This window comes from Lineus longissimus, chromosome 14, assembly GCF_910592395.1.
Source record: "Lineus longissimus chromosome 14, tnLinLong1.2, whole genome shotgun sequence".
In the NCBI taxonomy this organism is placed as follows: domain Eukaryota; kingdom Metazoa; phylum Nemertea; class Pilidiophora; order Heteronemertea; family Lineidae; genus Lineus; species Lineus longissimus.
In genome coordinates, this window is record NC_088321.1 from 3,785,107 (window position 1) to 3,812,924 (window position 27,818).

The 27,818-nt window shown below is 41.2% G+C and overlaps 2 protein-coding genes across 12 annotated transcripts in view; one reads left to right on the forward strand and one right to left on the reverse strand.

Moving 5' to 3' along the window:
- LOC135499120 (uncharacterized) overlaps positions 1–15,077 on the reverse strand; it is a 57,164-nt gene extending 42,087 nt beyond the window's left edge. Inside the window, exons 1-3 of one of the 2 annotated variants that reach the window (XM_064789781.1) lie at positions 14,922–15,077; positions 9,016–9,055; positions 6,984–7,273 (exon numbers count right to left, since the gene is read on the reverse strand). The gene's annotated coding sequence lies outside the window, so the exon portion shown is untranslated. Of the gene's footprint in view, positions 1–6,983; positions 7,274–9,015; positions 10,018–14,921 lie in introns of those variants that run through there. The other variant, XM_064789780.1, reaches the window with a different exon arrangement.
- LOC135499121 (uncharacterized) overlaps positions 1–27,818 on the forward strand; it is a 99,766-nt gene that overhangs the window by 61,857 nt on the left and 10,091 nt on the right. For 8 of the 10 annotated variants that reach the window (XM_064789783.1, XM_064789784.1, XM_064789790.1 and 5 more), the window contains exon 2: positions 17,643–17,722. The exons of the other annotated variants lie outside the window; for them this stretch is intronic. The gene's annotated coding sequence lies outside the window, so the exon portion shown is untranslated. The remainder of the gene's footprint in view (positions 1–17,642; positions 17,723–27,818) is intronic. 10 annotated transcript variants of the gene reach the window in all.

A 27,818-nucleotide genomic window follows, 5' to 3' on the forward strand; every position in this document is an offset into this window, starting at 1 on the left:
ACATCGCCGATGTATTTTGAAGTGGAGAATTCCCACAGTATGTGCAGTGAATCGGCATGATTCTGTTCGCCTATTAAGTTTTAGTTCTACAATTCTTTCATGAGTAAAAAGTAGACATTCTAAGCAATACAATAATGTCACTCCCATAAAAATTGATTGGAAATTGAGGGAGTACGGCATTCTGTTCGGCAACTGGCAGCGCTGAAAAAAATACATTGCATACTGTACAATACCAAATGGCACATTTTAAAAAGCGCTCATTGGACATCGTAGGGAATCACCAGAAATGACGTCATCGCTGGTCTAAATAGAAAACTACGGTGGCGCAGTAGAGCGCAAGAAAAGGTTTAGCATTAACTTCGTCATGCAAGCTTCAGCAATAAAACGATTTCTCATGAATGATTTACTTGATCATCATCAGCTTGTTTTCCCCTGATAGATAAAAAAATGATTTACAATTTCCATCAAAGTTTTCTATTTTGTGTACAGTCACATGTTATTTAACTGGCAAGGAGCCAAGCAGTTTTGAATATTTGCGGGAAAATACTTCGTACTTGTAAACAAGGCTATGACAATGAGTATGCTCATTCAGGGCATTAACTTCATGTTACGGTAAATATTTTCATACGATGATTTCACCCGAATTATGATCAGGATTGAGGAATAAACAGTGGCATAATTATGTCAACCAAAAACATTGGTACCGTAGTGAACGCAAAAGGATATCAAATACCATGGAGCATGCCATTTTCATGCATAATGAACTAAACACCGGGAAGATATTAATGATATCAACTCAGCTGAGCGCCAGGCCCTTGGACCTCTTGTTGTTATAGCAAGGAGCACTAATCCTTTGCTAAGAATGAGCGGTAAGCTTGCCTTTAGCGGAAGCAACTCACATGTGGCCAATAACATCAATGCCGTGTGTGCAAAGGCAGGCACCCCTTAATATGATATCATGAACATATATTTAAACAAACATGATTTTCTTAGACACGCAAATGTCAATCTGACTGACACAGCCAATGTCATCAAGGACATGATCAGCCTACGTGACCACAGAGACCACGCATTTTTGATAACGACGAAATTAATTATATGAGGAGGTTTCCAGCTACCGTTTTATGGAGTTTTCTAGCAGCAGAAACTTCAAGAACCGTCAAGTCGAGTTGGAGCAGGTAAAGTAGTTTAGTTATTTAGTACCATTACCAGGTCCAAAAAAAACAGCGATTAATATTTTTCTTAGCAAGAAATTATAAGAAAAAAATTGCCAAGAAAGTAATTACTTTTAAAAATCTCACAAGATCTTACAATGATTAATATTGGTAAGAAATTAATTGGTAAGAAATTAACAAGAATATAATGGACGCTAGTTTTCTATTCTATTCTATCTAAGAGGAAGTCAAGGCTGCAATCATTGCTCTTCAAAACAATCGTGCTGCCGGCCCAGGCGGTATTAACAGCGAGCTATCCAAACACTCGAAGAACATCGTCTCCCACCCACTGGCCAGGACCATCAATTCATTCTTTGAACACCACATTTCAATCGCGACACTAGGAGAAGGTACACTTATCTCACTGCCCAAGCCAAAAAAGCCCCCCCCCCCCCCGGACCACCAGCTGACCAGCCAATTGCCCTATTAAACAGCATACGTAAGATCATGTCCATCATCACAGACGCTGCGTCGCATCAGAGACAAGGTCGACTGCTTAATCACCGGACCCTACTAGAGTGGTTTCAAAAGAGGCAGGAGCTGCGTAGACATCATATGGGCCCAACGCATACTGACATCAGTGGTGATGACAAGGACACGGGACTTCCATAAGATGGGCATCCACATGTCACGATCTATCGACACCATCAGACGAAAACGCGTCCTAGATGTCCTGGTACTAACAGGCTGCAACGATGACGAACTGGGACTTGCGTGATCACTACTAGCAGGGACAAAGCTCAGGGTACGGGTACCGTGCTGTTTGACTCATTCGAGACCACAATTGGCTCCCCTCAAGGCGTCAGCCTATCACCTGTCCTTTTCACCTGCTACCTTGCTGCTGCTGCTCTCTCATCGGAGGAAGTTTCACCAGACCTAACCCTCCGGTCTCCAGTCTGGGTATGCCACTCGAAATGGAGATTGCAGATGATGTTGACTTCCTGGACGAAGAAAAGGAACCCCTGCACCAACTCAAGTCAGTAGCAGCAGAGAGACTGAAATACAACAGCCTGTTCATGATCGAGACAAAGACGGAGTTCAGCCATGTATACCTTGCGGAACCCACTGAACAAGATCCACACGGGAAGATTCTCCGCGACAATGAGAGCTGGCGCAGGAACAAGACTCTGGGCTCCTTACTGTGTTGCACAGCAAAAACCACATCCCGCTGCATACAAGGCATCACTGTATTCCATACACTGCGGAAACTGTGGAACAAACGAACTAAGATCCCACTGAAGACAAGACTCCACCTCTACAAAGCCTACTGCATATCCATCATACTCTACAACTGCAATAGCTGGGGCCGTATAAATACCTAAAGCCATGCTAGATACGCTGGATGCTTGCCACCGCAGACACCTTCGCACCATCACATGTCACTGCTGGCCGAAAAGCCTCATCAGCAACAAGGCACTGTACGAACTGTGCAACAATGATTCTCTCTGCCAAGGTTGCAAAGCAAAGATGGTCGATTCTGTGCCATGTTCTGCGCATGGATCCCGACGCACCTGCCCAAAGGGCACTTGACTTTGCTGTCATAGGTTCCTAGATTGACAAACCCCGGCATGGACGACATTTGTCTTTCTTATCCCGAAGATATATTTATAAGATTTTCCTTCCATGTATATCATGTTGCCATGGTTCGATTCCGTTTTTTGTATTTTTTATGATTGATACTAAGACATTTAATCGCAAAAACATTATTTTTTATGATTGATACTAAGACATTTAATCGCAAAAAAACATTAGAAATACATGTATTTGTTATGATTGATACTAAGACATTAAATCGCCAAAAAACATTAGAAATAAAATTTTTTAAAGTTGCGTTGTCGGAATCGAACCATGGCAACATGATTTACAAGCCAATGCCGTATCCATCAGGTCTTGAAGATTTCTTGTAGATTTGCCTATTATAGGCCTGCATTATGCATTATGCATGAGCAATGTGTAGTTTAAATATCCATGCATATGCTCTTGACCAGTGTGGGGATTCGGACAGTGTCAGCAAATCACTGTGCGCTATGGTTACCGATGCGGCTAGCAGACGACACCAAATAAATTGAAAGCACATGCAGATTCAACCGCAAGTATTTTCTGTTCTATGGCACTCGACGTGGATTTGCTGGTTGGCATTTCTAGATGATAGCTTAAACACACCTGTTAATAGGTTTTTATTGATGAAGCTGTTCTGAATGAGTAGATAAATTGGTGTTTTTGTAGCACTATGCCAAATTAATGGTACAAAGTGCGATAAGCATGTACACCAGAATAGGAAGATGTGATTACAAGTGCTTGGCTCAAAGGATACTATAAAGTAACTTATGGTGCCGGGTCATGTTAGCCAAATTTGCGGACAATGTCGACTTTAAAATTGAATTGCTCCCAGCCATGATGGATTACCGACATACCATAGCGCACAGTGATTTGCTGACACTGTCCGAATCCCCAAACTGGTCAAGAGCATATGCCGGTAATGAAGAAATCTGGAATACTGAAGGAATTTTGCGTATGATAAAAGCTAATTTTTTTTCTTAATTGCGTTTAATTTGGACCATTACTGATACGATAACATCGGTATTTTCAACACAAACAGGCTAATCACGCCGAGTTCCGTTGTCCGATACACCAATTAACACTTGGAATCAACGAAGAATAACTCTCTGAATCTCGTAACAGAGAACTTTTGCAATTTAGGTCACGTTTAATAAATAAATTGCTAATTAGTCGTCTTAACGCGCAAATTTCGAATTTTCGTTTTTTTTTCAAGTTACCTTTTGAAAATTGAAAAAAAATCTCTGTTACTAACACTGAGTGTTACGTGAAAACCAAAGTGTATCCGATGTGAATGCAACTGTCAACTTCCGAAAACAATGTTCCAGAAAAGGACAGTAGGAAGTTGAATTTTGTCAGCAATACATTTGTATTAGTAGCCAAATTAAGAGGCATCTTTTAAAATCTTTTGTGCTTCTTACTTATCAAACATACATCTAGCAATTTGGATGGAGTCGAAACTTCGTGATACCTGGTAATTGAATGTTTAAGTCACGATGCCCCGCCTATTTTGTTAACATAATCCGGCACCTTAAAATGCAAAAATATACGACAGATTGTCCGCTCCGATTATGTTCATTTTGTGCACCTATGTGACTGTCCGCTATGGTTACACCATAAACACCATGAAACTGTCCACATGTAACCATAGCGGACAGTATGTCAGCTATAACTAACATTTTCAGTCACGTTATGAAATACTTAGAGCCAAGTGCTTGTTATCACATCTTCCTATTTTGATGTACATGCTTCACAACATAGCCCGTGCAATAATCCCCAACAATTGTGCCATTAATTTGGCTCAGAGTTACAAAACACCGATTTAACTACTCATTCAGGGAAGCTTCATCAATAAAAACCTATTAACAGGTGTTTTTAAGCTATCATCTAGAAATATCAACCAGCAAATCTACGTCGAGTGCCATAGAACAGAAAATACCTGCGGTTGAATCTGATCTGCATGTGCTTTCAATTTATTTGGTGTCGTCTGCTAGCCGCTTCGGTAACCATAGCGCACAGTGATTTGCTGACACTGTCCGAATCCCAACACTGTTGACTACACTGAGTTAGCCTGATAAGGAAGTTTTTTAGGTCTGTGTTTGTGTCCTTTTTATTTCATCGGAAATATTAAAAGACAAGTCAAAGGTCGGGGATACTTTTACTTGTCATTACTTTCCTCTTGATAAGTTTCGTACGAGTGCGGCAATATTTATAGGCTGAAGTTATGTAAAAACACATTTAAGTTTTGAGCAAATAATATAATCTTTCACATTTCAAATATCAAAGTCAGGTGGCACCTGACTGGTCCTTCTCCCGGGTCCTTCTGACTTACGGTTTTTGTCCACGCTCATTAAGTTGAGTCAAAACACCATAGGCATTATACAGTAACTAGTAATTATCATAGCAAAAGATTTGGGTCCCCCTCCCCGGGAAGGTTACGGTAAGGGTTATAGCTGGGGGTAGGATTAGGGGTAGGGTTAGCACTATATGTGCGTACTATTAAAAGTATATGTGTATTTTATTTAGAGAAAAAAATCGATTGAAGGGGGCTAGCCCAGTGATGCGTAGAGCGTTTGCCTACCACGCCGTAATCACCCGCTCGAATCCCACCCAGGGCGACGATTTTTTTTTCAAGAGAGATTTTTCGGAGATTTGTGACGTCATCGTAGCTGCCACCCTGTAGAAAAAAATCTCGCCAGCCGCTCACGGCCAGTTGAGCAATGTTGCTCAGCGTCATTGAGCTACGTACCTTGCCTCACGATCAATGGTGAGCACCCCCAGCTAGATCCATGCTAGGTGATGCTTGCATGTACATCATGCATAATTATAAAAAACCGGTAAATCAGAATCGTCTCAAATACATACAAACCGAACAAAAAGCTAACCTTAATAAATAGCAAAACAAACACCCCGCTGGAGAATCAACTCCATGATTGTCAAGAATCTGGCGGGCCTTCCCGCTTGTCAAGCTTGCATGTCCGATGAAAGGATAACGTTATTTAATAAATAGCAAAACAAACACCCCGCTGGAGAATCAACTCCATGATTGTCAAGAATCTGGCGGGCCTTCCCGCTTGTCAAGCTTGCATGTCCGATGAAAGGATAACGTTATTTAATAAGGCTGGAAAATATATTGTGTTGTTGGAGTCCTCCAATGAAATATTGTTGTTTTCATCAGGTAATAAGATTTATCTTCAAGGATAATTTGCATCACACATAAAGGAAAAAGTGCCGCCCGTTTGTCCTTGGATATAGCAGACAAATTTTAAAAAACAAGCATGGTTTGATTTTTCGCGTGCATCACAGAGTTACCCGCTGTGTGGCTGGACATACTCGGATAATTGAATCGATAATCGTTGCGTTTTTTGCACTTTCGAGACGAATGGATTCATTAACAAACGAATTTTCCTTACCAGCTTTTTACATGCATGCGCCGTGACTCGCTAAAGTGCCCAACGTCCGACAGAGGGCACCGCGGAGACTGAGCGTTTTTCTAGGCAGGATGGCACAACACGCGACGTAATGTCCTTCGAAATTTAGTGCGTATGATTGTCATGCTCGCGATGCTACCAGACGGACACAGTTAATAAAAAAAAATTGACGGAATTTTTTTTTGTGAGGCAGCCATGATCCCAGCCCAAACAGCACTTTCGAGAGCAGGCTGCCGGGTAATTGAGACAAGACGACCATTGATGTTTTAAGCCTTTTAGCAGTTAAATTGTCAATGTTTGACCGCGACGCATCAAATATTGCGTGGGGTTGTGAATCTGAAATTTTGATATGATATTCCGGACAGTCTGGCAGGTAAATGGTGAAAAGTAAGCTGTTAGTTGACCACGAAATTTTTTTGATAATCGACAAATTGGACAGACGTTGATATTTCAACTCTTTTCAGCCAACTGGCAGAAAAATCTCGAAACTCGCCCCCTATTGCCAAGTTAGCAAAATTCAAAATTAATTTTTTCAACAAATAATCTCTTTATATCTGCAGACTTGCAACACAAAATATCTTTTCAATACCTCTCCAAATATGCACTTGACAGTTTAAATCTTACTCGCGTCTAATTGATAAGTCTGCATCCTCCAAACCTATGAATATTCAATGGTGGTCTTGTCTCAATTTGGAATTTTCGGCAATCTTGGAAATTGCTTTCCCGAGAGCAGAGTAGCATTCCTGAAAAATACAGACCTCTACCAATGTTGTACACTCACCAAACGCTTCCTTATTCTTTTTCTTTCATCCGATATCTTGGTAACCGTATCGGACTGACTTTTTAGCTCCTCTTGAAGTCCTTTTAGCTTGATACGGTTTTGTTCTATATCATCGTCTATTTGGGTTGGCTGCCCTTTTCGACCATCTTTACGCGCTCGAAGGTGAATGGAAAGCGTATTAGCTTCGTCAAGCCTCTTCTTAATGTCGGTTTTCTTCGATTCTTCGCCAGGAAGTTGCTTTTCGATACACTTTAACCTGGTTTCATCGTTGGCTATTTTTTCATCACGGACTGAAATAATAGTATTCATCTATGAATATTCAGTAAACAATTATGTGATGTGGTTTTAGCCACATATGATCATGATTTGGCATTTTTCTTAAAACAAGGCTGAATCAACGCTGCATGGGGGGGGGGGGGGTCAGTGTGGTGGCGTGCTGAATAGACCATATTTTGTTTCTGAAAACTTCTCATGTGTGCTATGTACATTTAGTAGATGGACACAAGAAAAAAACCCGAACATTTCACCCGAATTGTCGAGAAATAGCTTGACTCAGTATAAAATGTAAAACTCAGTTAGCTTCGTCTACTAAATGTGCCAGCATTCAAATGGATTTTTTTAAACGCACACAATTTTGTTACAATATGGTTACTGAGAAAAAATCATGTTCGGTTATAAAACGCAGACCTAGAAAGAAATCCAAAATTTAAGTCGTTCGTGCTGAAGAACCCGAAGTGTTGATAACAAATCATCCTGGTATATTGAAACTTCCGCCTCCCTGCGAGATCTCGTGATTTTTGGATGTTAGATCACCCCAGTTAGCGTTGAAAACGTAACTACAATCCAACCATGGGTTAGGAATTTGTGGATACGCACAATGACTTGAGACGAGGATAATGTCAAAATAATAACATCTTGTTAAGACAGGAAGTGAAATAACCTGATGCATTGTGGAATAATCAACCGAGAATTAATTACGCCCAAACGCGACAGCCAACTGTACGGTGTCCCATAGAGGACATGCGTTTATTTTCAATATAATAGAAAATTTTTCTTTTTACAATGCGTTTTTTTCTCTCGAATTACAACCGCCGTATACCGCGGTGGATATTATTTCCACCGCGGTGGATATTATTTCCACCACCGCGGTCGATATTAATTTCCACCGCGGTCGATATTAATTTCCACCGCGGTCGATATTAATTTCCACCGCGGTGGATATTAATTTCCACCGCGGTGGATATTAATTTTCACCGCGGTCGATATTAATTTCCACCGCGGTCGATATTAATTTCCACCGCGGTCGATATTAATTTCCACCGCGGTCGATATTAATTTCCACCGCGGTCGATATTAATTTTCACCGCGGTCGATATTATTTCCACCACCGCGGTCGATATTAATTTCCACCGCGGTCGATATTAATTTCCACCGCGGTCGATATTAATTTCCACCGCGGTCGATATTAATTTCCACCGCGGTGGATATTAATTTTCACCGCGGTCGATATTAATTTCCACCGCGGTCGATATTAATTTCCACCGCGGTGGTGGGAATTATTATTTTTTACCCGGCGGTGGAAATTATTTTTTCGGCGGTGAGAAATAAATCCGACGGCGGTTGTAATTCGAGAGAAAAAAAACGCATTGTAAAAAGAAAAATTTTCTATTCTATTGAAAATAAACGCATGTCCTCTATGGGACACCGTACAACTGGACTTTAAATCAGCTAGCTGTAACTTCACATACTTAGCGGTAGAGTACAATTCGTCCGACAACGGATTTTGATCGGTCGCCAATATACGTATTCTTGTCAACCTATATGTTAACCCTATCAGTGTTTTACCGGGCCCAGGTGAAGCTCCACATCCCCTAGCTTTCAACGTTTACCTAGACATGGGATTTCATGCTGAAAACCGTATTCCATTCACGCGCGGGCAATACCAAGAAGACAAAGTAGGCATTTGTACTTGCAACGTAGTATCAAATTCTGCGGTGTATTCATCCCATTCGATCCCCATTCATGTTCTTACCTTCCCGCAATCTCTCGCGTCGGATTCTTCCAGGATCCCCCTGAAAACAGATATTCGATATTTATATTAAACGATTTGACATGAGATTGTTGATTGAAATTGAAGCTTGTGATGATAGAAGCAACTATTTTAGAATTAGGGTGTAAATATGATAAAATATTTCATGTACGGTCCGATAACCCAGTATTAATTAATTTTCCTTTTTCAGCATCAGAAGTCACGCACATTTGATTACAAAAATTACTTACGATGACAATGTCAGCTAGACTTATTTTGTTTTCACTGTTCTGAATTAATGAATATTACGATTCTGATTGGATCAACGTGGTTTGCTATTCTTTGCTGCATATCCAGTGCAAGGCTTCAACGTTTCATCAGACGCTTTGGTGCACTATAAACTGAACGAACACGTAGACTGTCTTTGGCGTTAGAACTATATCTTAATTTTACCATTCAATTTAATTGTTTAGACGTCATCAGCAATCTGCAAAATTGCAGTGATATGAATATCAAGTGACTTCCATATCACCTTGGTTGTACCACCGCGATTCACTGACCGCCCATTCCTAACACGTTTTATTATCCTTAAATTAATTCACTAAAAGTGTGGGCCACATCTGATCGATCGCATATCTTACTTCGCCAACTACAAGTCGTTATGGTCGTGGACTTCTGCTATTTCTGAAGATGATTTTCGAATCTTACAGTTATCCACTAATTTGAGAATGAACAACTGAAATTAGCGCAAACCAATGGAGGTCAATGACGAGGCTGTAAACGAAAAATCCATTTCCTGATATTGCATGCGTGAATACTCCGTTTAATTATTATATGGCTCATTTTCACCACATGCTGCACGAGAACTTGAAAACCCCTTATTAAATAAAAATTCTGGCAATACAGATGGCTTTTCATTTCTGAGAGCTGAACCACGTCTTTGAAATTGACAGAACATTTTCTTCCAGGTCGACTTAAAAAAACTTGTTGCGATCCGACAAAGACAGTCACAAGCTTACTAGTTTTCCATCATTAACAGCATTCACAAAAATCAGCTTTATTATTTTCCGACTCATTTTGCACATTTAATTTGAATACTATGGTTATCCACAAAAAGGTGTGCAGTCGATTATAATTTGCCGTCACCTTTACAAATATATGGTATAATTCTGTTGAAAAAGCATTACAACCCTCTGATATTTCTGGTCATGAATGGCCATGCACATAATCAGGCACGAAAAACTTGGAGTCAAGAGTGGTTTGATCGAGTCTTTCAGAGGCGGGCTGGCCGGGGGGATTTGTGCTCCTACCATCTTATTCACTGTCTTATCGGTTGATCAATAATACTTTCACTCTCCATTGATCGTGTCATAACAACGTCTATATGTACGGGTGTATGTGAGTTAAATAGCAGTACTTGAGAATGAAAATGTTCCCGACATCGTGAGTTTAAGCTGCAGTGATAGAGATTGGAATCGTTCCGGAAAATGATGAGCAGGTGACTTCGGGAAAGTTGGCACAAACTGATTGTTCCATTTTTTTATTAATCATGGAAAAAGGTGTTGTCAGCCGTACAGTGTAAAATATTGCAATTTACGTGCTCATCCGGTTGGTTCAAAATGGAAGCAGCAGCTCATTGTTTAGTTCAGCAATTGTACTACCAGAGTGATGTTCTTTAATTAAGAGCAGGAAGCTCAGGGGAAACGCCTCAACGTGTACATGTATGTACGTCAATAAGAATCTAACGATAAGGTGGTACAAAAAGCTCGTCCACCTTCTTACGTGTTAGAAAAAACCCGTTCGGTCGCTTTTGGGGAGTAAAGAGATCCAGTCGTGACAGAAGTCTTTATTAAGACTAGCTGAATGTGGTAAAAAATAACTAAATTGGTGATTACTTCTCAAGCAGCTCATTGGCTACATAATCAACTGGTATACGGTAAAAAAAGCAACGGAAAAAAGACAACGGAAAAAAGCCCGTTAAAAAGGCAACAAGTAATATAGGCAACGGGCTTTTTTTCCATTGCTTTTTTACCTAGATTCTAATCAACTACCTGAGGGGAACTCAAAAGTGCTAAAAGTTATAATTGGAAGCTCATACCCGCCTTCGGCTTTAGGCAGCAAGAGTGACTAGTCGCTTAATGTCAATTTTTTTACGAGATCCTTAAAGGAAACCTATAATAGCCAAACACCTCAACAATCGGTATAAAGACCTAGCATGATATCGCACATTTTTTAATTCATAAAAAGCTGTACTGAGTGTCGGACGCCGTGGCATCTCCATGACATAGTCGAATCGTTGAGTTCCGAGGGGGTTTTCGCCTGAATTGGCGACCACTCCCGATGCGAATTGGTGACAGCTCGCAAAACGGGAACTTGATCACTGATTACCTGCTTTTGTATTGGCAACTTCCCGAGATCTCACTAAGCCCTCTGGAGGGTGGGAGTTGGTGTGTTTATTGTGGGTTTAAAATCTGTACACGTGGAGGTCCTTCAAAGGACCTATGTATACATTTTATAGTTTGCTGTTACTGATCCCGAGAGATTCATCTTTTTACGACTTTGCTACTCTACCGATCTTTTATGTTTTATGAAATAAGACTTGGTTTGGCACTTGTTGGTATTTGTTTATCAATCTCAACTGAACTGGTGTTACTGATTGCACAAATTTATATATCGGACGATATATTTATTGCGACTCAATGCACTGGGATTGCGTTTAGATGAAATGACCAAGGCCACTGTGCTCACCTCCCTCACAGGCGATTTATTAGATATGATAGAAAATACCGATTACACAATTTTAGCTACCTGGCAACCAGACCGAAATTCAGCCTGCGAGGTTTAATAATAGCTAGGGCTACATATATATATATGTATAATATATAACCAACTTCCATGTCAATAGCTCCAGTAGTTACGGAACGTGCCACCATCGGCCAATGAACGCTAGTCAACCCCTGTGAATTTGAAAAGTGAACATGTGTAATAAAATGCCATGTACCGTCATTATATGAACCTATATGAATGGCAATTTTTGTCTTTTCGGGCATCGAATCGGACCGAAATTTAGTCTGCAAGGTGTCATTTTATAGTGGAACATATGCACAAAGTTTCAAGTTGATAAATCCAGTAGCTACAACGCGTGCCTTGCTAACGGCGACAACGATGACGCCAAGCTCACAACCTCTCTTGATGAATGTTCATATCAAATGCATTACTGAGACTTGTTGTGATCATTTTAAAAATTTTTGTATTAATTAGTGGATAACATAACATTGGTCCAACCAAGGCAAGTAATGCTGGTTTTGATAGTTTAAGTTTAGTCTATACTCGATTTGATAAAGAGGTACAGGAAGGTTTCATGTGGTTGATTGGATGCTGACTCTTGCCCGACGCAGGATTGTTTCACTGTTCTTCTTATGATTGAAACTTAGGCCTGGCTAGCTCATGCTGGTCTTCATTCAATCAACGATTACCGATATTCGCAATTGTTTCCGGATACCAAAACTTTGCCAAACTGGCAAGTCTAATTTACATAAATGCGTCAAAAGCAAGAGGGTTAGTCAGTGGTAAACTGTTTGACGCTCCGACCCCAGCGCCACTTCAAGCCAACAAGTTACTAAACGCGCTTCCATTCATAACCACCGGAGTGGATTTTACCGGAGCCGTGTATGATCTGAAGGAAAATTCGGACGCCGAAAATAAGGCTTACACATGTATGTCTCTTAACCTCTGCGGTGACACGCGCCGCACTTATAACTTGTAAAAAAACATTTTATAAGCATTCGGCAAGTTTGCCGACAGGCGCTCCTTGTCGGAACGCATAATTTCAGGCAATGCATCGACATATCTAGCCGAAGCGGTCTAACTGCAGAAACTGTGTGAGTCTGAGGACATTATTCATATCTCACAAAACATCGCATGGCCCTGCAAATGGTTATACGACGTGTATATACGCCATATGGGCTGCAAAATATTCCTACGGAAGAAGAGACGATAGTCGACGAACGCTCTTTTATCTACGCATTTATGGATTAAGAGACACAACCACAGTCTGACGCCGTCGCATCTATCATAAAAGGGAGGTCACTTATCTGCCTACATCACCCTACATAGATGACGATGAACAATTGGATCTTGCCTACGAGATCAAGTGGATGGATTAACAAAATCGTGCAGATATAACACCAAGTGTTGTGCCTCAAGGTCAAGGTTGTCTCTTCATTTATTTGATACATGACTCGAGATCTCGATGATTGGTAAAATTCAACGTAACACAGTGGAATTGAAACAATAAAGTTCCTCGACACCACCGGATCATAGGAGAAAAAAGAAGCCATGCAGTGAATTAATCTCTGAAGTTTACGTAGAATTTTAGAAATAACATCCTCTGTGGATGCTAAAGTTTCTAAAGTTTTCATTCTCACTATTTTATTCTTCGGAAGATCGGGCAGTCCAGTGAATCGGACACTTCCGCCGCTCTCATTGGTTTTCATGTTCGGCATGTTTTTCTTGGATACGAACACTCAAAAACTGCATCGACAAAAATATTTATAATACTATTACTGAATATCGTCCAGACACCAAGCTTGTAAATATGGTTACATCTAATAAATGGATGCAGCCCAGGATGACTTCTTAAGTTGCGCTTTACAATATAACTTGGCTAATTGTTTCTTATCGCACTTGACAAATCATTCATGCCATATTGCGGCGGCCGTAGTTACACCGGTATTTTCGGAAATCTATTCACTAACAGGTCAAAATTGGGCAGCTTTGTTCATATACTTAGTACGTTAATTGGCTGGGTTATGCCACTTGCGTGCGCTTTTAAAATAGCGCTTGGTAGTTTATCCGCTTTACATGCTAGACCTCCGACTGATGCACTGATCTCTATTCGTTCATCCTCAAATTGGAAAATCACCTTCACATCAGAAATAGCGGCCGACGTCAAGGCCACGTTCAGCGCATAACTACATGAAAAAAAACCCGCTTAGTTTAGCAATTTGACACCTGCGGAAGAGTAATAACTGCTTTCAGTCAGCTGAGATCTCCAATATTTCCATAACCTGAACTATGCTTTGAAGAGTGTCTTGAGAAGCGGCACTTCCACTACCAACTTTCTGAGTTGGCGTGTTTGTGTCAGACAAATATGTGGAAGATGGCACACATGTGGGAGTTGGCAGAACGTTACAAGAATGAATGCCGTGTTCACACCTAAACCACTATTCGAACCGAATTTCGAAATGCGAATTGGGGATTTCGGTTTGACTTCACAACGGTTTTAGAGACCTCGCGCCATTCACTAGTTGCTGCCGCGTCATCTAAGATAAACATTGTCATCAACAGAATGACATGGCAATGAAATGAAGTCGGCCAGTTCCAGGTTCGCATAAGAAATTTTAGTGAAGCCATACTTGTCACTGCGTATTGTAAATTATAATAACACCTTGAACATATGTAAAACGGCCATTCACTAACACGGCTATCGACCAAATCGAATATTGAAAAAATGAGATCCCCAATAAGCGGAACCACGTCATTAAAACTCACCTGCACACTCGCAAACTGACGTCGGTTTCGTTAAAAGAGATTTTAAGTGAAGTTCACATTGCAATCTCAGAACGGTTTGAGTCAAAGCGGTTCACGAGAAACACATTACGAAGCGGTTTGCGTAGTCGGAACTAGTTGAAAAGTGGTTCGAAAATTTTTAGGGTGGGAGCAGGTCAGACCGTTTTAAGGTCTTAAGTTGGTGTATAATGGCATTTTAAACCGGTTTGAGATTGCAGCGTGAACACGTCATATATGGCTCAGTCAAGTGGCAAACAATTCTACAATGATGTCAAGCTACTATCACCAAGTCAGTGCTGTCAGCTTCATATCAGATAACTGTTCCTATGAGAATATACCGTTGACAACAGCCAGCACTTGGTATCTGCAATACTTGGCTAGTATTATTTGAGCAGGCTCTGCCCATCACTCTCATACATAGTGCTCCGCCACCTGCCTTCGAACATGACAACGACAATCGACTGGCTGATACTTCTGATGACGCCTTTGCTTACCTGGAACTGAAAGAAAGAATATAGAAGTTGTATGTCACGTTAGCTTTTTGGCCAGGTACGCGACTAGTTAATGCATAATGAAATCTCCGTTTTAGCGATATTCATGTGTTTAGTCAGAATGCCTAATCTATATAATAAAAAGGTCATGCTACATTCTTCTTATCGGCTGACAAAATATGCTTCTTTCCGACATTCAGTAAGATTGGGCTATACTTTTACCAATGATAGATTCTATACTTGCTTTTGCTGATATTTTAAGTAAGCAACATCTACATTATGTCAATTGTTCTTATCACTTTGAACATAATGTTATTGTAAAACGGCCGTTCACTTTTTCTCTACAAAACTGTAATGCTTATACAGTTCTAAAAATCGATATTCCCCATTACTCTTATAATGTCATCAGTTTTATGCCTTCAATGATTACAATGATGACACACTGAAGAGAGTTAATGATATAATTTGCGCCTCTGTTCTGCTTACCTTATGTCTCTGAAAGAGAGAATACAGAAGTTGTAACATAAACTCCTCGGTAGGCCATGACAATGTCATGTCATTTTAATGACATTGTCATGGCCTCCCGACTAGTGATTAGGCACTCTATTAAAGTTAAAACTTAAATAGAGTGAGCGGCTTTTTACCTCAATATGTTTGTACTTCCCTTGTTTCATTATTAGCAAACCATACTTTTGAAACATTTTTGTCTTTTTAAAAATAGGTTTTTAGTATCAGAAGTAAGAAAGACATGATTTTTGTTAATCTCTGCCCTCAAAGGGTCAATGAATTCCTCGCGCGGGAATTTGCTTTCCCGCTCCCTGAAATGCAGTGTTGTTTTGCCGAGAAATGGGAGTCCGAAGCCTTACAAATGACGCATTTTCTCTACCGCTGTTCTAATTTTTCGAAGCGATGTTAGGAAAAGACGTTGAATGTACCCTTTGTATTATTAAAGTCATCCACCATCGTGGTTGATTTGAGCTATATTCCTAGTATAGACTCTATAGCAACAAGGAAAAAAATTTCTGTGTTGATGCATGGCTCCAGGCAGTGCATATATTCATGCATTTCTCCATACGTGGAGGATCTCCGGGCTCTTTGTGTCTCGCGTCCAGTTGAAACATTGGAATAGCGTTTCAGTCAGCTTTTAAATCATGAATTTTATATGCAGTTGGGTGGTGGAAACTACTAGAAACTGTAATAATTAAAGGTGACTGGCAGTAAAAAAGTTGGTAAAATTACCCTAACAATGCCATTGGTAATTTAAGAGTCAAAACGCAATACTTAATTTACCATATAGAAATGATTTAACACACAAAATATGCAATATCGATGTGGTGAGTTTTTGCTTAAAATTCCATTCATCTTGCATTAAGACTGTTTGTTCGATAAACCAAAAATTCAAATGCAAATACACAATAACACATTGGTCAATGAAAGCTCTGACATGTCGGAGGTTTTGATTTGGTGATTTCATCTTAGACCTGAAGCCGAAAACGGACACATTTGGCACCAAATGTTGACATACCAATAATGGAACATTACAAAAGTAAGCAATATGTGACGATTGGTTACAAGAATACTTTTGTTTTTTTTATAAAGATGAAACGAAACGCACGCAAAAAATAAATCAAACTTACGGTAACTTCATGTTTATGTTAACCAGCATATTAACTCCGGAAAAGAATGACGGCCTTCTGCCCTAAAAGCTCTCATGATTGTTCCAAGTGGGTCTTTTAGACTTGCCACACCGAATATATTTTCAATACCTCTCCTAATATGCACTTGACAGATAAAAACACACTCGCGCCTAACTGATAGGTCTGGATCCTCCAACCTTGTCTCAGCGCTCCATTTTCAACTCTGAAATGCCGGTAAATCGCGTGTTTTTCACTGAATATTATTGAAAATATCGTCGCTCCCTCCGTGTCTCGCAAGGAACGTCAAAGTCGAAGTTCGAGAGCGGGATTTTTTGACAACCTGCCTCCCCCCTCCCCCCGGAAATAATCCTGGCGTAAACCCTGCTTGTGAGCATTTGTTACCAGCAATAGTAGCATGCTGGGGTATACATATGGAAAAATCCGTTGCGAGCTTTGCTGGCGGTTACCTTGCGAGCATGCTGGGGTATAAATGTGACGGCTCCAGTCAAGCTCGATTATTTTTCGTTCTTAATAAATGTTTGTACGAGCTGGTTTCCCCGATCGCGTTTCCGACAATTTCTTGGCGAACTCTATGTAAGCCCTGCGCTGTTAATTTTTGTATGTGGTTGTGTGTGTGTTTCCTCTCCGGGGAATGTATCGTGCAAGTAAATCGAACCAGTGTATTATTACGCTCTCATTTGCTTATAGAAATCGTTTCGGTGACGTTTGGGAGCGAAACGATGCCATTGTATTGGAAGTGATACCTCAGTTTGTCGTTTACCACATGAAGTCAATAAATGGCCAAAAGTTCATTGCATAATCTTAATCAGGCTAAAGTTGGACCTGACATTTGCGGCTTATCCAATTATTAAATAGATATTTGACTAATAGGTCTCGCGGTATGATTTATTGCCTCACTTTCTCTTTTCAGACAAAGACGATTTTTCGCCTGGGCCAGAATAAGGAATAAAGATGCGGTGGATACTAAATTGCAGCCCAAAACAATTTACGGTAGCGCAGCTTCTTTTCCGGGGCACCTGCCTTAGTGAAGCTTTGTCTTCACGTGGGTTCCGAGGCTGAGTTTTCTGTCTTTCCCTGCCATACCGGTATATTTTGTGAACGGCATTACCACGGTACTACATTACTACTTGCTACCGAATTAACTCTTGAGCCCCCATTGTGTATGTCGCCTTCCTATCTGCTTCGGTATGAGCAACGTTTGAAAGACAAGAAACTCAGTCCTCAGCCCACGTAATCGTATGGTGTCGATTACAATAATTCATTTTCTTATATGGTTCTCCCGACTGTCTCAGTTCTCATTTTGAAGAAAAAAAGGAAAAAAGGGAAGTTTTCGCACCAAGATCTTAAATCTATGCGCTTCTTTTCTCCGCGTTTTGAAAGGTTTTTCGGTATTTGTTTTATATTTGAGGAGATCTCGGGTGAATAAGGAAACTATTTGCATGCCACACGGTTATCTATAGTGTAAGATTGTCCAATCACTCCTTGCGAGACGATAGCTTTCGCCGAGGATGTGTCTTATCCTAATGATAAACCGAAGAAATGAATGTGATATGTTGGCGTTAATTATTTTCAAAGATACAAACAGTTCGAACAATTTATCTTTGCATTACAATGCTTTAAATGAAAGCCATTCCAGTACAGTGCGGAGCCCAGTGGTCGAATCGTGCTGCAACTTTGTCGTCCGAATCTTCTCTGTACTGATCTCTGGTCGCTCTCACACGGTGTCTGCAGAGAATGCCTCGCTTTTATTCGTGAACTGGCCAGGGGGTAATGAATATATTCAGTAGAAGATCAGAATGCGCATCAGGCCGGGGGGGGGGGAGAGTCACGGTCACTGCATGAATTATCGTAATTTTTCTGGTCCCACATTACCCCCTGGTTATGGCTCAGGCTTCCACTCGTTGTCCGATTCATCTTTCAATGGTTGATTGTACATCAGTCTCTCAATTTTGAAATTTTCTGTCGAGGGGGTCATCCATCTCTCCCGCCTATATTACTATGACTGCTTTGATTGTGTTTGGGAACCACATATGTCGTCCACGTGAAAACAACGCTTGGTTGTAGCATCGGCCCGATAATACTGTCTTTCATCGTGACATTCTGTAGTGAGGTCCGATCCAAGAGTACTGGCAAAAGCTGTTGAAAAGGTCCCTACAATTGAGCATATAATATGTTTAACATCATTATAAAGATGTCTAGTCAGCAGGACAACTTTAACAAGTTAGGAATCTATGAGTTTGTGCTTATTTGCGGACAGGATCGACTGGCACCTGATAATGCATCGTTCAAACATGACCCATGAGCGCATTCGGTTTTTCGTGTGATCGCAACAGGACACCTTCCAAGGTATTCAGTAAATCAGAACCTTTGCCAAAGTATTAGTACAGAACGTTTCCTGAAAATTGACTAGACGGAAGTTGGTCGATTACTTCTCCGGACGCAGAACCGCATGATCACCGATGAAGTATCTTGGGCACTCATGGCTTCTGTCTTGATACTGGGTATGTTTTGTCCTAGTTGGTCCATAAAGCAGCAGAAGCACTTGTTCTCCTACAATGCCAATCAACCAAGCTACCGAGTGATTCGATGACAAGCAGCAGCTGTCGATCATCCACCACCAAGACGTCTAGGTTCAGACAGAGGAAGTTTTAGCAGCTGAAATGGTGAAAACTAAACAGATTGCTGAGCAACAGATACAGGAGGCTAGGATTCAAGCCGAAATAGCTCGAAAGGAGATCCACATTAGCATGAAGATGCGGCGCCGATTGGTAGACTTGAGAGCAGAGATGTGCGCTGTGCAGTGATACTCTGAAGACGATCCAGAAGAAGAACAGTTGACAGAAGCCGCTCGCCGAACAGGCATCATTGCCTTGTATCAACCCAATTTGGCAAGCCCGGCTTGAATTACCTAGCCCGGTGTAAAAGTAAAAAGTGTCCCCCCTAGAAAAAGTGTCCGGGCCTATTGTATTCTGACAGATTATGGCATATGGTTCTATAGAGGCAATGACCGTCAATAGCTCAGCGCATAATAGAATCCTTTGTTCCCGGACAGTTTATCCTAGGACATTTTAAACTTCTACACCGGCTTGAATTGCCAAACAGGTAAAATATTCTACTTTGTTTTGCGAGCCAGAGACTTTACAACACATTAGCCAACATTAGAGCTGTGACGTCATATTTGAATTAATATGCGCATAATTAACAATGGCTGATTTCATGCTCTCGATTCAATTTCTTTTACTAAACTGTTGTTCTTGTCAAAAATTGACGGACAGGAATATACCCGTGTGTGTTATTTAAAGTAAGCGTAATAATTGCATTGGGTACATTGCTAAGGTCATTCGCTATAACTCCAGTAGTGTTGTTGACCGCTTTGCCATTGAATGGTAATGAGCTCTTCAACGACAATACATATTAATGAGTTCGGCTCTCCATTCAGGGTAAAAAAGTCGGTGTTTGGTAAGCCAGGCTTGTCAATGGTCACTTCCTTGAGAGAATGGGCAGATGAAGATTTTGGGGTGTAAAATCATATTCAATTCGGTCCAATTGTCGCCGAAAACAGATATGTTCAACCAGATAAGGGCGAGAAACCAAACCCGTTGCATCCCTGCACTGGTGAACTTACTCAGGATATGAGCGGTAAGCTTACGAAAGAAAGTCCAGAAGTCGTGCAGAGATCCACCAAATCAGCTGACATTGATGTGAAACAAGGGCTGCCACGTCTGTTGGTGAAGTTCAACGGGACTGGTCCATGCATACCCAAGGGATGATGCGAGATTTCATCTTACTGCAAGGCACTGATGAAAGGGTTGCTTTTCAATCAAATCCACGCTGAATAACGTTGCAAAACCAGTTTCAGTCACAGTTTCATACATTGGAAGCTCAAGCATGTCAAGCTACAGTGGGTGAACCGTGGTGTCCATACACAAGACCTAGTTAACCACCATCGCCATGATATTCAGGGTCATGTTCATTCTAGACCAAGAAATGTATTATGTCAGAGTGCTCCAGCCGTCATTCATCACTCGAGCCAAGGTCATCAGAATTTAGGTCAAGGACATTTGGGAGAGAGAGACGGTTCAATTCACATGTTCAGAGCCTTCCAGTCACTCCTCAGTATTAAAGCGAGGGGCATCATAATCCTGGTCAAGGTCATCCCATCTTTAGCCATTCGTTGTCCACCTGGAGGCTCTTCAGCGGGCCTTGAGCTGCCAAAGTCAGAGATAAAGGGTTTCGATGGAGACCCCTTGATCATGCCAGGATTATGATGGCGTTTTAGCAGAATGTTGAGACAAGAACATGTGACCCAGGGGAACTGTTCCAGCTTCTACGAAAACATTGCCATGGAAGGGCCAGCAATGCCATTGCGAAATATGACATGCTTTTTTCAGACCAGAGGCTAAGCACGACATTTGGTTAAACTTCGGGCAACCGCATCTGATGACGATGGAATTTAAAAAAAAGCTGAATTCACAGGACGACATTAACTATGGTGACAGGCATGAAATGAGAAGGTACACCGAGTTGTTGGAAACCACGTGTCTGTCTCTCCGTAGCATTAACAAATAGAAGAGATTGGATCATCAGACTCCTTTTTGGACGCCGTTGCCAAGTTGCCGATGCAGGATCGTCGTGCTTGGCTGAGAGAGACCGCTTCGATCCGTGAAGAGTCGAAGAAAGTCAGTTTCGCCGATGCCTTTGATTTTGTCAAGAGACTCTTGCGAGAAGTGAATGATACTAAATTTGCAGCGTGAAGCATGGAGCAAGACAAACCACCAGCTTTGAAGGCGTACTTCATATCGAAGACAAAGACTGCTGATGCGACTAATTAAGGTGCATTCAATGCGCATGCAGTGACGGTCCGGAGCACTGTATTTGATAGTGTTCTACCATCCGGAAACTTCCATGGAAACAGAGGCAGGAAAAGTCAAAGGATAAGGGCTGTGTTGCAACTGTCTAAATGCTGATGAAAAAATCAGTCACAAAAACTCAGCCAAGAAAGGCCCTTCACCGAGGGAATGTACGATGACAGGATGCAGGTCAACATCGAAACACCATACCCTTCTAATTTTGGATTATGACGATTAAGAAAAGGGCGGCAGCCCGACCAGCTCCATGACAATCAACAGCAATTTCTGCTGAGAGAAGCAGATAACAGGGTGTACCTTGACAGGGATGGACTCCTACTCCAGCGTCTGTCTTTGCGAAGAAGACGTTTTGCAAGAACTGTCAGTCAAACAGGATAATAAGCGAGTTGAGTTGAAGACATTGAACGGAGTGAGTGCAGGCGAAATCACTAAGTTCCGCCTCAGCATTTCAGGATTAGATGGCAACAGCTGGTTTGAGATTGCAGAACTTTTCTCATGGGAGAAATTGCCCATTGGGAATAAACATTTGCCAACCAAGTAAACATGGTCAAATTACGAGCATCTCAGATATCTATCGGTCGCAAACACTCCAGTTGGAAAGCTGAAGGTGTTGATTGAAGGCAACATCCCATCTGCCTACAAGCAACTTGAATGGAGAGAAGGACCGTGACCGGACCAGCCCATCGCTGTAAGTTTCCCATGGGACTGGACACTGCTTTGAAGTCCCACTGAATGTAATCATGTCTCTGTAAAAGAACAGGAGATCAGCGAGATGCTCATGAGCTAGATTAGCTGAACTTGATCGAGTTGGGACCAAGTATCATTTCGACAAGCCAACCTCAGCAAAAGATGTGATGCGAATGAGATTCTAACTGACATCCCCAGCAAAAGAGAGCTGGCGCTAAAAAGACTTGAGGGAATCAGGACAAAGCTGAAGAAAAGAAGATTGGTGAAAGAAAAACTGACAGAATACGATGGCAATTGTGAACTCTTCAGAAAATACAGAGAGAATGGCTATGCTGATGAGATAGCGACCAATGTGCCTGTACAATACGTGCCCTTTCACCATGTGTATCACCCAGCAAAACCTGGAAAAATGAGGATCGTGTGGGACGCTGCCACACGCCATGAGGATATACCTGCTTTAATGACCATGTTTATGCAGGAGCAGAAAGCATGAATTCGCTGCTTGGTGACTTGATAAGGTTCATGGACTTGAGGAGAAGTAGCTTCCAAGTTCACATCAATGCGATGTATAATCAGATTTACATCAGGAGGCAACATCGGAATCTGATGACGAGGTTTCTGTAGTTCAAAGATGATGAATTGGATGCAGTGCCTAAAGAGTACCAGCTCCTCAACAATTATTTTGGTGGTACACATGCTCCTGCGATGGCAGGTTATGCAGTATAAGCGACATTTTTGGACAACAAGGACGATTTCCACCCAGAACAATCCATACAGGACTTCGTAACACATACGTTGTTGATGTTTCGAAGTCTTAAGAGCCAAGGCTGGCAGTCCAAGTTGTCTCAGAAATTTTTGACCTATTCACAATCAAAAGAGGTGGATTCGAGCTGGCCAAGTTTGTCACATCTTAGACAAAGATCTTCTGCTGCTGCTAGATGATCGAAAACTCCAGGCGGCATCAAGAGTGTGAGTCGATATGGGACATGAATACAATAGCAGGGGAAGAGGTGGCAGAGGATGGCGTGGATGTCGGCGTACCAACCCCTCACTTCCAAGTGTCTTGAGGTTAAGGGATCACTCCCTTGGCAATTGCAGTGGTTCGGATGCTGACTCCGATGATGGTTTTAAAGTTCCCAGTTATGAACAGAAATGGTTGCGTAGACGTGAAAACTCGAGTCAAAAGGTGATCACCGGCAAATCTGGTAGCTGTGGTTTCAAGGGTGCCCCGGAGCCGGACAGAGATTTGTTCTTCTTTGAGTCGATCATTCAACTCTTACTGAGGACCTTGAGAGTCATCTCAAAAATAAGAATTTTGAGATTCGCAAGCTTGCGATTGTGTCTCATGAGGAAGCCCAGTTCAGATCCTTTCGATTAACTGTGTCAAAGTCACAGTTTGGCAGGCTGTTTGATGAGAGCTTTGGCCAGAGGGTGTGCGCATTAGAAAATTCAATACCCCGCGATCGCAGCTCGGAGGATAACGACAGTAGTAATCAGTGATGGCTAGTTACGGTACTTTTGTGAACGTTAAACTGCTCTTCACCTGGTTGTCAATCATGAGCCTGTTGAATATCACAACATACAATGGTAACAGACTAGGGCCCTGTAGAAAGGAGGACATGACCGCATATAGTGACTTTATTCTTTTTCCAGAACACTGGCAATATGTTGAGCAGCTCAATAAACTGAGCGCTGACTTAGGACATAACATGAACATTCATGGTGTTTCTGGTATGGATAAGGAATCTTCGTTGGTTGGCAGACCACATGGGGGTGTCGCAATCGCCTGGAACGCGAGTTTAGGCGCTGTTGTAAAACCTGTGCAGTGGGAATCCAAACGAGTGTGTGCTGCTCAGGTCAAAAACTTGAGTCTTCATCCTGATCAGAGTGAAATTCTTTTGGTAAATGTTTATAAGCCGAACAACAGTGGTCAGCAGAATATTGGAGATTTTAACGGGGTGTTGCAAGAAATCACAGCCATTCTTGAAAGTAATCAAGCTACTGATATAATTATTGGAGGGGACTGGAATACTGACTTTAGCAGAGCTGACTCGGCTCATACTCGGGCCTTACTTGATTTCATTGAAAGGGAGAGCCTGGTCAGTGGACAGGTACCCAATACCTGTAATGCTGAATACACTTTTGAGAGTAACATAACGGGTGAAAGACCACTAACTGATCATTTAAATGTTTCGGAAAGTGTGTTTAACTAGAACTGAGATTTCACCGGCACTCCAGAGCTGTGTATCACTTGGCCGTGAGACGGATCAAAAGGGAACAAGATAGAGTTGCTGCTGAAAAATTGGCTAATTCTCTAAGGGGTAAAAACAATAAAGAATTTTGGAAACATGTCAAAAAGATCAAAGATTGGGGTGGTGTAATTAATGCTGAGTTCAGTGGATCGAGGGTAAGGAGGATATTTATGAAGTGTTTGCTGACAAATTCAAAATTGTGTATAATTCCGTGCCTTATTAAAATGTTGATATGAATAATTTAAAGGAGTCAATGAGTGAAAACATCCTGTTAAAGTGTTGTGAGGGTCGGTGTAATAAAAACCACCGGGTTGGCGTTGAGGATGTGAGCCTGGGTATCAGGAAGCTTGTAAGAGGGGGAAGAAGGATAGTTCCCCTCACATTCAGTCAGATCATTTTATTCATGGAGGTCATAAATCAAATTATGTTATCCTTGCTTCTAAGCTCAATGGTCTCGCATGGATATTATGGCATGATATATGTTGCAATATTCAATAAAAATATTTTTCATGCAATATTGATATTTGTTCATTCATCGTTTCATTTTTGATGCAATGTTACACTTTTTTATGCAATGTTAAAATTTCCATTCAATGTGTGTTCATATTTGATGCAATGTTACATTTCTTTCTGCAATGTTTACTCGATAATTGTTCATTCAATATTTCATATTTGATGCAATAATTCACTTTTTTCATGCAATAATGCTCAAATTTTCATTCGATAGTTGCCCTGATAATTAATCATTCAATGTTTCGTATTCGTTTCAATGTTTCACTTTTTTATGCAATAACGATTTCTAAATTTCATAAAATGATCATGTAATATTTTGCAATTATTCATTCAATGTTGGCGGAAACTTTTTCATTCAATATTTTGCGAAAATATTTATGCGAAAACTGCATTGTGGGTAATATTAGAAACGCGGACGCTGATTGGCTAATCTCGTGACAGGGAATAAGACAGACGTACCAAAAGCTCCATTGTTGTGTACATGCTGTCAATGGCTGTATACAATTGTGATTATCGTGACATCCTCCCTCCAAGCTCGTATCAAACGACTTTGGAAAAAGTTGTGTACAATGTGCTAGTGGTATTGTAATCCTTATGAAAATAACTGAAAGAACACAGCTCTTAGACAGGGCTCAAAGTTCTAATTTTTACTTAGGAGCACACAGCTCCTTACCTCCAAATTTTAGGAGCTGAGTTGCAATATTTAGGAGCTGAATTTTCAGATAATCGATGACGATATCTTTGTGTGGTATGCCATCAGGTAGGCTTACTTGACCTACAGCTCTTGCTGGTCTAGTACTGTATAAGAAAACAAAAGAGACAGCATTATCGCACCGGTAGCCAGTGAATTCTACTAAAACAAATTGTGTTTTTCTCAGGATCAAAATCAGCTGAGACATCCCCTGGACATAACAACGATAGATTACACTATGCAAGGAAGGTTCAACTGTACTGTACTACAGCAGCTGTACTACAGGGTCTTCCCTGGGATTTCAATGAACAACCATGTCGGATTTTCGCTTGGGTGCGCGTGCGGCAAAATTTTTAAAAAAAAAAAGATTTTTTTGCTTCAAATTAAGGTATTCTGACCCCTTTTTCTGTCTTCTGGGGCCCCAGGCATATTTTGCATTCTGATGGTGACATAACAGTCACTCAGAACGTACGTCCTTATCCACAATTAAAAAAAAAATTAAATTAAAAATTTTTTTTTGAGGATGTCGGACCAAGTGGCGCCCTCTTTAATAGTGACAAGCCGACATGGTTAAAACAGCGAGGTAGCCTCTGCCCTAAAGGGACACTTCACTCATTTGGAAATTTAGAAATATCCTTAATACATTCAAATTAATTGATATCTGCAATATTAGGCGTCAGATTTTTTTTACATCAGCGAACAAAAATTCAAATTTTTTCAATGAGTGGAGTCTCCCTTTAACAGCATCAGCAATTATTAAAAGTCTGCCTTATTTTTCAAACGAGACTAATCATTTTTATTTGCCTCAGTTGAGAAGTAATAGGAGTAAGTGAAACAAACGCCGGCCCGTTACGGGTAAGTTTAGTGTAAAACATTTCGGCGGGAAATCCTGACGACCACATGCTACCACGCCCTGGTGACATCTTTCCATGTGACAAATCAAACTCTACTAGGCCAATTTTATCTGCATAGTTAATATCATATGTTCTTGGCAATGTAGGCCTAATTCAAGGAATACATGTTTGGAAGGGACCCGGGAGAAGCTGAGATTGATGCGCCGACGATTCAAAAACATTACGCAAATCAATGACGGGACGGGGTCATCTCAGTGCAACTCGACTCTGCTCAGTTGTAGTCCAGCTCACGTCACATATCAGATGGGCATGCAATACAAGAGATAAATGAATGACTAATCAAGAAATACTCAGGGTAAATGCTACTACTGTTGCACACTAACCATGGCAAAAACGAAAGCTTTCGCTGCTGGGGCTTGCGCTGGCGATCGTCACCAGTGGCCATTGTGTTGACAGCCTCAGGGAGTGGATGAATTATGTTAATGAGTTATGTTACCTTTCAATTCCGTGCCGTGGCGCTGTAGTGCTGCGTGCTCCGTCTTGGGCGTTATCGACGATGATCGGATTGAGCGGGAAGCGAGTGATGTGGGGTCTACAATCCAAAATCAAAAACGATCGCGCGCCATACCATTTTCAATAATTTGTTCGCAATCTACGGAATACGATCGCTATTGTTTGAATCACTCGCAGACTTGTAAAATGGGTGATTTGGGAGTTCAGTCGCATGTTGTCAAAACAATTCGCAAAAACTGTAAAAAATCAATTCGCAGGTGTGCGAGTACGGGGACATTTCTGGTCGCATTATGAAATTTCTTGTCGCATATGCGACCATTTAGGCGCGAACTTTGAGCGCTGTTAGATAAAAACACAACTTGACGCAAGGGCCCAAAGCGCCGCGTAGCGGCAAAAAAGCGAAGCTGGCGAAACATTTATAACGGGTCACCGTCACTTATTATTGGACTTATAGCGCATTTACGGGGTTGCAACTATTTTGCTTTATAGTGTCACCAGGAAAGAAAAGCATGCGACCTAACGCCGATCTATTTGTATCAAGTGATAATTGGAAGGTATATAATAGGAAATATCAATAAAATAATCATTCCATGTCGTCTTTGGAGGGCATTTTTGATTGTAAAAAATATATGTGTACGTCACCGGAGTCTCTGCAATGATAATTTTATCACAGCAGTCTCGCGCAAGTAGAAGTTCTTTACCTAAAGT